Genomic DNA, 13,554 nt, shown 5'->3' with positions numbered 1-13,554 from the left:
CTCATATTTGACCAGTAGAGGGAGCTCTGAAAAAGCTTAGTAAACAGAAGAAAAGTTGAAGTTAATATAAAATTCTAAGTAAAAATTATTAACAATACTTGGGTCATAAATTAATTGATACAATTTTACCTTGAAAGTCATGTGTCTTTTGAAATCCTTTAGATGGTTAATATGCTTTCTTTATTTTATATATATTTAATAATTATTTTAAAGAGCTTTAGATATGTATGTCATTTGTTATTGTCTGTATATCCCATTAAATTTATATATAAACTTATTTAAACATATCTGGGCTTTTATATGTTATTTTATATTCTTATCCTCTCCGTTTTATGTATGCTATATTTGCATTAACAGTTTGTAAAATGTGATACTATTAAGGCATCAGGAACTTTATTGTTTAAAGTTGTGCCTATTGACCCAGTGGGTCTAAATAAAACTGGACTAGAATAAACATAGTTCTAGAAAAGTTTAGAACTACCCAATGGCTGTGGCTATTTGATAAACAGTTGATATTTAGTGAGTATTTATTGGAATCTTAATGTTGTACTGGGTACCCTAATAAATATAAAAGGGATACAACCAAGTGAAAGTGTTCTTAGGAGCACAGAGTATCTGTAATGGCAGAAAGAAAGGATTTAGGACCAGAGCTTGGTTTCTGGGAGTTGTGTTAGAGGCTTTACTTTTGAGATAAACATCTTATTCGGATATAATGATTCATGGATATCAGGCTCGATTTAAGGATTATAATACTAAAGGCAAATTTTCCTAACCTGTTGCTGAATCCCAAGTATTCGATAAATAACCCCCTTTTCATGTATATACACCAGAGCTAGTAAACACACACAATTCATAATCTATATTTCCCAAATCCAAACATTTCTGAAAGTTGATATTATTTTCCACATAATTCACTTTATGGTGAACCTAGACTGACCCACACTAATTAAGAAGTAAGGTGTGACTTCATTTGAAATGAAGTTACCTATAGTCACTATATTTTATACCATATAAACATCCATCTTTTTTGAGAAATGCTTCAAACCATTTATTTTGCTTATATTCCCTCTTTTACATAAGCATGAACAAAATACATAATTTAAAAGCCGTGTCTACAGTGTCCAAGAGCTTTGTCACTAAATGTACAAGAACAATTTTAATGTCTAAGAAGCAGGGGGCTCTGTAATGCTAAAGGTCATCCACAATAAAAGACTTAAAAAAAAAAAGAAACATTAGGTAACAGGAGAATTGGAGGACTTTTTCTTTCTCACTGGTATATAAAATAATGTTCTTACAGCTGATGGTGACTAGATAAAATAAACATTTAAGGATCACTATGTCATACCTTAGGAATATATTGTCTATCAATTTCAGTTAGAATATGACTCAAAATCAAGTAAAAAATGCCATATTTTCTTGACTGTGAACACCCATCATTTTGCTGAACATTAACATGCTTGATTATCAGGTGCTCATACAGAACCCCATGTGGGTGTTATATCACATCTAATATATGTATCCCATTATAGTTCTAGACTCTGGAAACTTCTGAACTCTAAAAAATTTGGCTACTAGGGTTTTGGATGAAGGATTGTGGCTGTATGACCTATACCTATCTCTAAAATTTTTCAAGTATAACATGATGATCATGTTTAGTTTATGAGGCTAGAAATTATATATGGGTACCTATCATATGGGAATGATATAATGCAGGAATAACCGATCATTAGGTAGACTAATGTGGACTGTTTGAGTCCCGCCCCCCCTAATTCATTAAAATTCTAACCCCCAATGTGATGACTTTAGGAGGTGGGGACATTGGGAAGTGATTAAGATAAGATGAGGTCATGATGAGCCCTCATGAATGGGATTAGTGTCCTTATGAAAGCCAGGAGAGGGCTTGCTTCCTCTCTGTGCTTTTGCTGTGTAAGGAAAAGAGATAGTCAGCAGTCCCCAACATGGAAGAGAGTCCTCACCAGAACTTGTCCCTGCTGGCATCCTGATCTCAAACATCCAGCCTCCAGAACAGTGTGAATTAAATTTCTATTATATATGAACAATCCAGTCTATGGTCCTTTGTTATAATAACCTGAACTGACTAAGGCACAGAGCAACCCACATGCCACGATTTATTCCTACACCAAGCCACTTAATTATTAACATCTAAATTATATAAACATTATAACAGCATTATGGGGAACAGCTGTGAATTCTTGCTAACTATAGAGACTACTTCTTTATGAGATGATGACAACTTATTTGGTTGTAGATTTATCCCATCAATTCTGGCATCAATTTACATCATTCAGTAGAACATAGAATGATATAGGTTCACATATCATGAAATACTGTAAAATCAATTAGATAATAGGTGACAAAGCAAAGAGAAATGATTCAGAATAATTGTAGAGTGAAGGCTGATGATAAAATAATTTATAATATGTGTCACAGATTTTTTAATGATCCTTGTTCTTCACCAATGATTTGATAGATAGGGCAACAGAAATACCACTCGAATTTCTCCTAAAAAATATAAACACTATATTTAAGAATAGCAATGTGGAAGATTTTCTATTCCTGAAAATGAAACATAAGAAAATTGGAGAAAATAAAAACACAGATGTTAATTAAAAGGATCAGTTTAGACTTTAGGAAAAACAATTTTCTAGTAGTTCAGTAATATACAGGTACTCTACAGTTCAAATGTCTTTAATATACGTGTACACCAATAATTTTTGATACATCATTAGTATAGCCTAAAACACACACCCATATTATTTCTTTCTTGGTCCATAACAGACAATTTTCCCACCACCCACCCTCCTAGAATTTTTTAATGGCAACATTGAATACAACCCTAAATTTACAGTTTCAATTGCTATGCACAGAAAAAACTGTTTCACTACTTTTCTAATGGTAACTGAGATATTACACCAAGATACATACATTTCCAAAACAAGATAAGTATAGCACTGACAAGGCATGAAATGGTATGAAAAGAATGGTTTATTAAAGGAAATTTATGTATATGAGCTCAAAATCAGAAACACAGAATAGAATGTGTGTGAGTAAGCCCAACACGCTGAATAAATATTTTCTCCTAAAAGCACAGTCATTCAATTTTCATTAAATACAAAACTTGCAGTTATTTCCAAGGTTACCTCTACTTTTCTTCTTCTTCTTTTTAATGACAGACTGCTTTTGTCTTTTCTTTGTCTCACTTCTTTTCCCACTGTGGGACTTGTTTATTTTCTGGTCACAGTTTTATTTTGGTTTTCCCTGCTGTGTTGGTGTTAAAACAAATTAGTTTAATATATTTTCCTAAAGGTAGCTGACTTAGATTTTTTTCTTTCCTATGGATAAAGATAAAAATGGTTTAATAAATTTATTTTAAGGTAGTTGAGTTTTAGTGCCTCTGTGACTTACTTCCTGCTGAGGAATCTCAGTGTGCCACAGTGACATATTTTGAAAGATGCCTGAAGAGTTGGGCTGTTGTTTTATGTGATCAATATACTGAAGTCATGCAGAGTTTTCTTCACTTTTCTTCTTTTTACATTTTCCTTCCTTTCCTTTTCCTTCCTCTTCTCCCCCTCTTTTTCCTTCACAGTCCCACGTACAAGAACCACTTGTGTTAGTTTTTTTTCCTGTCTTCCATTTACTTAACTAATAGAATTATCCTCAGTAAAGAGCATATAGATTTTTAAAACTGACCTGCATTCTTTAGTAAATTTCTACTTCTGATCAGGCTGACATGGGGATTTCTCAAGATGGTGTTTTGAGCAATAGAAAAACAGAGAGCAGAGATTCTAGGCACTATTCCAGCCTCAGGAACAACAGGCCAGAGTAGTCCCCTGGCCAGGCAGCAGGTACTTGGAACAGAATGATATACCATGGGAATGATAAGGTCTCTGTACAGTGCTTCATGCTTCTTCTCTGCCTGTGCTCTCATTACAGCCCAAGTAAGTCTAATTTTAGAACCCTCCTGTTTATTACACTTCTGTGCAAATTATAGGCATTCCTTGCATACATGATTAGGAAGATTCCTGAGAAAACTGTATGTCAGAACTTTTCACCTCATTCCTTTGGAAAGTCTCTGGTATCCAACTCTCTACTGTGTCTACCAGTCTCAAAGTTCTCTTGTGCTAGCCTTAACATAGAATCCACCCTTACAGGACAAGGTACAGGCCTCAGGACCCCCTAATACAAGCAATTTACTGCCATTTCTACATTTAAGTAGAGATTTGTCTAGCATAGACAAGCACATACAATTCCCAAATTCTTCTGCTTTCCTGCTAAAGCCCACAAGAATGCTCTACCATGGCCAAATCCCCACCCTTGTATTCTCTGGCTGCCTTGCTAAAATCAATAGTTATGCCCAGACCAAACAAGAGACTCTTCTAAATCACCTGGCTCTAGTGGTCAGATGGGCTTCTATTCCTGTATCCCAGGTACTATAACAATCAGAGAAACTTATTGGTAGGTTACCATCAATATGGCACAACAGAGACAGCAGACTAAAATACACCCCCAGTATTCCTGTGAAACAGATCTACTTACTTATCCTGGAGCTTCAGCCTGAAGGGTAGGCTTCAAGTTTGTCACACATATAAAGGCTGTTGAAACACTCCCAGGAAGTTTGAGTTGGGAGATGCCATAATTTTGCTATTCCTAATCTTAACTATAACTTGCTGGTACCTCCCAGAAAAAAGCCCATATACTCATCTAAAATCTTGATTGTTTTTTGTAAGAGTCATCCAGGGTATACCTCCAGATTACTTAGTCTGGAGGCTAGAAGAATTTACAACTAATATCCTACATGATGTATATTTTCCTACCTTACAAGCTGCACTCTGAGGGGCTGGCTCCCAATCAGCCTGAAACTAGGAGCTAAATGAGCTCTCTCTGTCTGGAACACCAGGGATCTTAGCATACCCTCAACAACTGGGACTTTTTAAGAATAAGGCAGGATGCTTAGACAATCACAAAGTTTCAAGAGACAACCAAGAGTTAGGTCAATGTTGAATGGCAATATTCATCTTCTATACAAGGTGACTCTTTTAAGGCTGAGAGAAGTAGCTATTTCACCTAACACATAGAATCATACACAGAGAGTAAATAAATGAACTTTAAAGAAAGAATCAAACACAGAAAATCAAGCAAAATGAGGTAACAGGGAAATATGCTCCAACTGAAAGAGCAAGATAAAACCTCAGAAAAACAAAACAAAAACAAACAAAAACCTTAATCAAACATAGATAATTTACCCAATAAACACTTTAAACTAATAGTCATAAAGATGCTCACTGAACTGGGGAGAATAGTGGATGAACATGGTGAGAATTTTAATAAAGATACAGAAAATAAAGGAAAGTACCAAACAGAAGTTATGGAGCTAAAAAATACAATTAAATTGAAAAATATCCTTGGCAGGTTTAATAACAGATTAGATGAAGCAAAAGAAAGGATGAGTGAGCTAGAAGACAGAGCAGACAGAGCAGTGGGACATACTCAAATAGAGTAACAAAAAGAAAAAAAATATATATAATGAAAAAAAGAAGATAGCTTAAGGTACCAATGGGACAACATCAAGTGGAATAATATGTGCATTATAGGAATTGTAGACATAGAAGAGAGAGAAAAGGGAGCAGAAAATTATTTGAAGAAATGGCTGTAAACTTCTCTAACCTGGGTATGGAAACAGACATCCAGATCCAGGAAGCCCAGAGATCCAAATAAGATGAAGATAAAGAGATTAACACCAAGATGTAATTAAAATGTCAAAGTTAGAGAAAGAGAGAATATTAAGAGCAGCAAGAGGGGGTTCCTGGGTGGCTCAGTTGGTGAAGCATCTGACTCTTAATTTCAGCTCAGGTTATGGTCTCATAGATCCTGGAACTGAGCCCCAGGTTGGGCTCTGGGCTGACAGGATGGAGTCTGCTTGGGATTCTCTCTCTCCCTCTCTCTCTGCCCCTCCCCCACTCATTCATGCTCTCTATCTCAAAATAAATAAATAAATAAACTAAAAAAAAACAGCAAGAGAAAAACAACTTGTTTCATACAATGGAACCACTGCAAGACTATGAGATTTTTCAGCAGGAACTTTGAAAGCCAGATGGGAGTGGTACATTAAAGGTGTTAAAGAGACTTCTTAAAGCTGAAAACAAAGGCTGTAATTAGTAATAAGAAAATAAAGCATATGAAAATATACATCTCACTGGTAAAGGTAAATATAGAATAAAGGTAGTATATTAACCACTGATAAAGCTGGTATGAAGGTTAAAAGACAAGAGTAACTTAACAATGATAGTTAAGGCATACCCAAAATTAAAAAAGATATAAAATGTGACAACAAAAACATAAAATGAGAGGAAACTAAAGTAATACATACTTTAGACTTAGACTACACTTAGACAATACTTAGACTGTTATATAGAGAGAATATTAGATGTGATCATCCTGGTAACCAGAAAGTGAAAACCTATAATATTTATTCAAAGAAAAATGAGAAAGGAATCTAAACACAACACTTAAGTCATCACACTGCACAGGAAGAAAGCAAGAGAGTAAGAAGGAACAGAGAGAAACAATAAAACAACTAAAAAAGAACTAAACTGGCAATACATACACACTTATCAATAATCACTTTAAGTGTAAGTGGACTAAAAATTCTTCAGTCAAAATACACAAAGTCGCTGAAAGGATTAAAAGAAAAGAAAACAAGGCCCATCTATATGCTGCCCTTAAGATATATATGATTAGATATAGATTATAGATATATAGATAGATATATAGATGATATAGATAGATATAGATGATATAGATATAGATATAGATATAGATATAGATACAGATATATGCTGCCCACTTCAGATGTAAGGACACACACAGACCACAGACTAAAAATGTAGGGATGGAGAGATATTCCAGACAAATGGAAATCAAAAGAAAGCTGGGGTAGCAATACTTATATCAGACAAAATGGACTTTAAAACAAAGACTGTAATAAAAGATAAAGAAGAGTATTATATAACGATAAAGGGATCAATCCAATAAGAGGATAGAATATTTGTAAATTTTTATGCACCTAAAATAGGAGCATTAAATATATAGAGCAAATATTAACAGATCTAAAGGGAGAAATTGATGGCATACAATAATAGTAGGGGACTTTAATAACCCACTTACATCACTAGATAGATTATCCAGACAGGAAATCAATAAACAAACATTGGAACATCAGCCTTAAATAATCCATTAGACCAGATGGACTTGATAGATATATATAGTACATTCCATCCCAAAACAGCAGAATACACACTTTTCTAAAGTGCACATGGAACATTCTTCAGGGTAGACCATATGTTAGGACATAAAACAAGTCTCAGTAAATTGAAGAAGATTGGAATTCTATCAAGCATCCTTAGTGACTACAATAGTATGAAACTAGAAATCAATTAGAAGAAGAAAACTAGAAACAAATCACAAATATATGCAAATTGAACAACATGCCACTAAACAGCCAGTGGGTCAATGAAGAAATCAAAAGAGAAATTAAAAAAATACCTTAAGACAAATTAAAATGAGAATACAACATGCCCAAATCTATGGGATACAGCAAAATTAGTTCTAAGAGGGAAGCTTGTAGTGTTACATTATGTTCATTGCAGCATTATTTACAATAGCCAAATATGGAAACAACCCAACTGTCCATTGATATATAAATGGATAAAGAAAATGTGCTATATACATACAATGTACTACTACTCAGCTATAAAAAAGAAGGAGATCTTGCCATTTGTGACAACACGGATGGACCTTAAGGGAATTATGCTAAGTGAAATAACTCAGAGAAAGGCAAATACTGTATGATCTCACTTATATGCGGAATTTAAAAAGTAAAACAAATGAACAAACAAAATTCACAAATATGAAAGATAGAGTAGGGGTCCAAAAGGTACCGAATTCCAGTTGTAAAACGAATAGGTCACAGGGATGTGATGTGCAGTGTGCTAACTAAGTCAGTAAATTATAGTGCATGTTTGAAGGTTTCAGGGAGAGGGGATCTTGAAAGTTATTTCAAGAAAAACTTACAACTTTTTATGGTGACAGATAGTGACTAGACTTGCTGTGGTGATCATTTTGCAGCGTACCCAAGTGTCAAATAATCACATAGTATACCTGTAAGTAATATAATGTTTTGTGTCAATTATATAACAATTAAAAAGAAAAGATCAGGTATGGATTGAATGGTTGAATCCCCTGAACATTCATATGTTGAGTTCCTACCACCAATGTGATGATAATAGGAGGTAGAGAATTTTCAACATATGACAAATTTAAATGTAAATCCAGTTTCCTTTGGTTTGTAATCTCCAGAACGAGGGGGAGATGGGAGCATTCTGTGCTCTAATTATATTGCAAATAATTACTATGGGTACCTTTATTAAACTTGATGCCATGCAACTGGAATCCAAGAGTCAGAATTTTTTCGCTACCCACTTCACAGTGGATAAATGTTTATGAGAAATTTCACGATTCTATGGCTATTGTATGCCAATAACTACACACACACACGTATTTTATTCTGAGGTTAGTATTTCATCTTTTCAAATATTAATACATTATTTCTATTGGGATTAAGTTTCTGTTTTTAATTTTACTTATTTAAAAATTTTTAATGCTTATATAATTTTGAGAGAGAGACAGACAGACAGAATGGGAGTGGGAGAGGGGCAGAAAGAGAGAGGGAGACACAGAATCTGAAACAGGCTCCAGGCTCTGAGCTGTTGGCCCAACATGAAGCTTGAACTTGGGAACGGTGTGATTATGACCTGAGCCAGAGTCAGACACTCAACTGACTGAGCCACCCAGCACCCCTTTATTTATATATTTTTAATGTTTTTTATTTATTTTTGAGAGACAGAGAGAGAGCGTGAGCAGGGGAGGGGCAGAGAGAGAGGGAGACGCAGAATCTAAAGCAGGTTCCCGGCTCTGAGCTGTCAGCACAGAGCCCAATCTGGGGTTTGAACTCAGGAACCCTGAGACCATGACCTGAGCTGAAGTTAGATGCTTAACCCAGGCATTCCTGGGATTCAGTTTCAATTCTACAAAAATGGAAAAGCAATTTATTTCATAAGTATGTCAAATTACATGAATTGAATGTTTAATAATACATGTGAAATTTTTCCATGCACCACTCTTAGACAGCATAAGGAATCGAAATCTCATTAGAACAAAGAGGACAAGTAAGTACTCATGCAGAATGGTGCCACCTTTACCCATGTGTGATATTCCAAGTCTATTTTGGCTTCAGATGGCTGATTATTAAAAGGAAAGGGTCAGGAGGTGTCTCAGCTTGCCTGGATGATCATGACTTACACCATGACCCTGACTTTAGTGGACTCACTCCCCTTTCAATCTCAAAATCATCCAATTCAGAAAATAAAATAAATGGTCACCCTATATATGACCCTTTTTACTAAGTAAACATAAAAGAAGTTGTAAGACAAATACTGTCTCTGAGCAAAAGACAAAGTAGCACACTGCCTATAGTGCATTACTTGAAAATAACAAGTAAGGGGAAAAATCTGTTAAATAGGTACATTTGTGTTGTGAAGATAACAGAGGTTATCAATTTTCTGTTTTTTCACTGTTCAATGCTTTACTGATAATTTGGCATACTTAGAGCTCATACTAAAAATGACAACTTGTGCTAGAGAAATGTGAACTGTGAAACCTAAATCTGCTATTTTCCCACCTCTGTATGCTTGGGGGATGAGGTAATAGTTCCAGGACAGGAAGGTTCCATTTTGGTGCATTCACAAAGGTCATGGCACCGCAGAGCCTGAAAAGGTTAACATGCGTTCAAAATCTGGGCCATTAACTTCTTGCTCTTTGACTCACATGTGGGCAACATAAATACAATTTGAATAAAAATATGAGGGCAAAACTCTTTTGATGGACCCGTGACTGTCTTCCTTGTTGAAATTATTCCATGTTACCACAGGGTCACTGCAAACTGAGCAAGGGGGTAGTGAATTACTGTCATCAAATATGCGTAAGTGGAGTGCAACTGTCCATGGCAAATAAGATGCTCTTCATTTATTAGTATTTATATTTTTCTTTGGCCTATTGAAGCATTTAAGGGACTTTATAAACATCAAATTAAAACATTTTTCTATGTAAAAGATGTGGGTATTTGGAAATATAAGGATATTGTAATATTCAATGATAGCCCATTTTTAGATCATATCTACATCTTAAAAAACTTTTTAAAAACACAAAGGTTGTTTATAACCTGGATTAAAAATATCCATATCATAGAGGTATAATTTAAAAAAAAAACATTGCTTAAGACACAGTAATTAACAGTGTAGGCACTGACCATGTGTTCTCTTGTGATAACATACATTATGTCATATGGAAAAAAATGATAACACTGTCTCTTAGGGATATACTAGCTGTGTTCAAAAGCTCAAGTGGATCACAGTGAACATATTTGAGTGCTAGGTAATTGATACCAAGCACATCAAAAAAATTTTATACCATCAATATTCAATAAACAATTGGCAACTAAGAAGCAAATAAAAAAGATATGGGGAAATAATTAGTTTGAGTCCTCAGATCAAAATGAGCCCATCGGTGATACAATTTAGCATTCAATGAGCACTTTTCAGTAATGGACAAGAATAATAATAGTTTTTAAAAGCCCAAATTTGTCCTCATGAAAAATTAACGAAAAGCATTTTACAAGTTCTGAACAAGCAGCAAAAAACGTTTGGAGCTACCTAACATGGAAAAGGTATGGTAGGTTAAAATCCATTAATATATTCAACAGCACTATTAATAAAGCTTAGTGAGGAAAATCTCATTCATAAAAGAGGTCGTGTGCAGGGTGTCCGATGATGTATAGCTTAAATATCACATTTGGTTTTCTAGTAGAAAAATAAGTTTTTAAACTAACTGATTGCATCTTCAAATTTCTCAGGTTTCAGCACAGCTCAATAAAAGATTTATCAGATAGAGGAAGAGTAGGCAAACTTCTAGAGATCATGGAATGTGTTCCGTACTCCTTCCCTTTTTATCATCTATCTAAGCAACCACTACTTCAAGTATGAACAGAAAGGGAAGCAAAGAGTTGAGGGAAGAGAGAAATAAGGAAAGAGAACGTGTAGGAGAATCAGTGCTGCTCGCTCTATTATGAACATATATTCACTGAATTAAGTATTTTCGTTGAAAATATGTGTTTTATCACAGAGGTAGAAGATAAGTGGAATTAGAAGAGGTCATGTAGTCAAAAATCTTATTCTTAGTAAAAAGCATAAAGGAAAACATGACAGATGTTTTTTTCAGGTGTGATATATTGGACAGCATGGGTAGTATAAGTTCAAGTCCACAGGAAAAAAATGAATCTGCTTGATTAGAATTGATGAAGTTAAAGATGGTAATTTTTATCATCCATTTGTTTGAAAGAGTAGAATAAGAATAGTTACATGGACAGGGAAAACCAAACTTAAAAAGGGGGTCCGCCTGGAGACCTAGTTCACACTGTGCTGATCTTAGTAACAGACAGACTAAGGAGAACCCAACTGATGAAAAAAAAAAAGCTATATGTGACTTAAGAAGATACATCAGTAGGAAGTTTGAAAAACACAAAATAGTCTTGAAACATTTATGACTAACTCAGGGAATGCATTCATTCACTCTAATCATAGTATCAATGGTTATCAATTATTGAGTATCTGCTATGTGCCTGCCATATAGTAAATGTTCTACACCTATTATTTTCGACTTACTAGGAATCCTACAATGAAGACAGAATTATGTTGATTTTAAAGATTGAGAAACTAAACCTCAGAGAGGTCAGATATCGCATCCAAGTAAAAGCCGAAAAAAAAAAAAAAAAGGAATCTAGGACTGGAAATGTAGTCTGTCTGCCTCTGCTATGATATGAATTGTCAGCTTTTGATCTGTGACTAGATGTCCCAGATTGACAGATGCTGGGCTCAAGAGATAAATCAGGTATGTCATTAAATCTCAAGAGATCTACACTCTAATAGATATAAATGACAAACACAGATGTTGCCAGCTCACAAAGATATATGACAGGAAGATGACAGAAGGTCTCAATGAGAAAAGTTCCTTGAAAAAGGATGTGTATTGTCCTAAGTTATGGAGAAGGTCTGGCAAAGTGAGGGGAAAAGAGGACTGAAAGATGTAGATCTTTGGGTGAATGAACAGCATGGAGGAAAAGCTTGACAAGTCATTGTCTGGGGGTTTAAGAACATTTGCCTTATTTGGGTAAGAGAGGATTGTATCCAAGGGTAATGCATAATAAGAAGAATTAAAGAATTAGTGAATTTTAAATATAAATCTCATTCTTGCTTACTTTCTGAATGCTAGCCTTATTTCAGCCACATCAGAATGTTTTTAGCCTCTGAGCTGAACTATATTCTGTGTTTTACAGCTTTCTTGGCACACAGATGCTTCCTTATTCTATCTTTAAGTGCCTTGTGACCCTAGCCAGAGTTTATATCGAATCATTTTTAATATTCCTAATTTTGCCTTTTATAGGCACTTAAAAATGACCTGTTGTTTATGGTTATTATATAAAGCAGAAATGTTTGAGTTCAGGTTGATCCTATTAAGGCAGAAAGGAAGAGTGTTTGCTTAATGTTTGTTGATACACCATATTTCTTAAAAGTTATAAGTTTGAGGTGATAACAGTTTTTTTGTTTAATTTTGTTTATTTTGAGAAAGCATGTGCACATGCACATGTAGGAATGGAAGAGGGGTAAAGGGAAGGAGAGAACCCCAAGCATGCTCAGTGTGGAGACTAAAGAGGGAGCCTTGATCTCATGACCCTGGGATCACAACCTGAGAGGAAATCAAGAGTCCAACACTAAACCAACTGAACCAGGGGCCCTGAGGTCATAACGGTTTAAAGAAAAATATTATCTACACTGTCAGAATTTTCTAATTTCATGTTTCTAAGGCAAGCATAAAGTGTGGTGGTTTTCTCTCTTCATCCTCTCTTCAACCCCATGGATTGAATTAATTTACTTTAGGACTGAACCAATTCTTTGTTTTAGTGAGATATATCTATATTTCCCTTCCTTCCCAGTTTTTACCCAGACATGTCATGGAAGGGGTGAGCTATGATGGTTTAAGAAAATGAAGAAGGAGGGCGCCTGGGTGGCGCAGTCGGTTGAGCGTCCGACTTCAGCCAGGTCACGATCTCGCGGTCCGTGAGTTCGAGCCCCGCGTCAGGCTCTGGGCTGATGGCTCAGAGCCTGGAGCCTGTTTCCGATTCTGTGTCTCCCTCTCTCTCTGCCCCTCCCCCGTTCATGCTCTGTCTCTCTCTGTCCCAAAAATAAATAAACGTTGAAAAAAAATTAAAAAAAAATGAAGAAGGGATAAAATAATGTTAAATGACTAATTAGAAAGGGAGTTGGTCAATCAATTGTTTTGGTGCAAGTGCCAGAAAATAGCGTGGTGTATTTTTAAAAAAGATGTTAATACACAAGTGTGAGGACAGTCACTTTGCAGTCATTT

General features: G+C 35.2%; 1 protein-coding gene across 18 annotated transcripts in view; it reads right to left on the bottom strand.

Annotated features, from left to right (window-relative positions):
• ROBO2 (roundabout guidance receptor 2) overlaps window positions 1-13,554 on the bottom strand; it is a 1,685,269-nt gene that overhangs the window by 1,041,301 nt on the left and 630,414 nt on the right. The gene's annotated exons all lie outside the window — the stretch shown is intronic.

This window comes from Felis catus, chromosome C2, assembly GCF_018350175.1.
Source record: "Felis catus isolate Fca126 chromosome C2, F.catus_Fca126_mat1.0, whole genome shotgun sequence".
In the NCBI taxonomy this organism is placed as follows: Eukaryota; Metazoa; Chordata; class Mammalia; order Carnivora; family Felidae; genus Felis; species Felis catus.
Note: the sequence above shows the minus strand (reverse complement) of the source record. Positions and strands in the feature narration are given on the sequence as shown.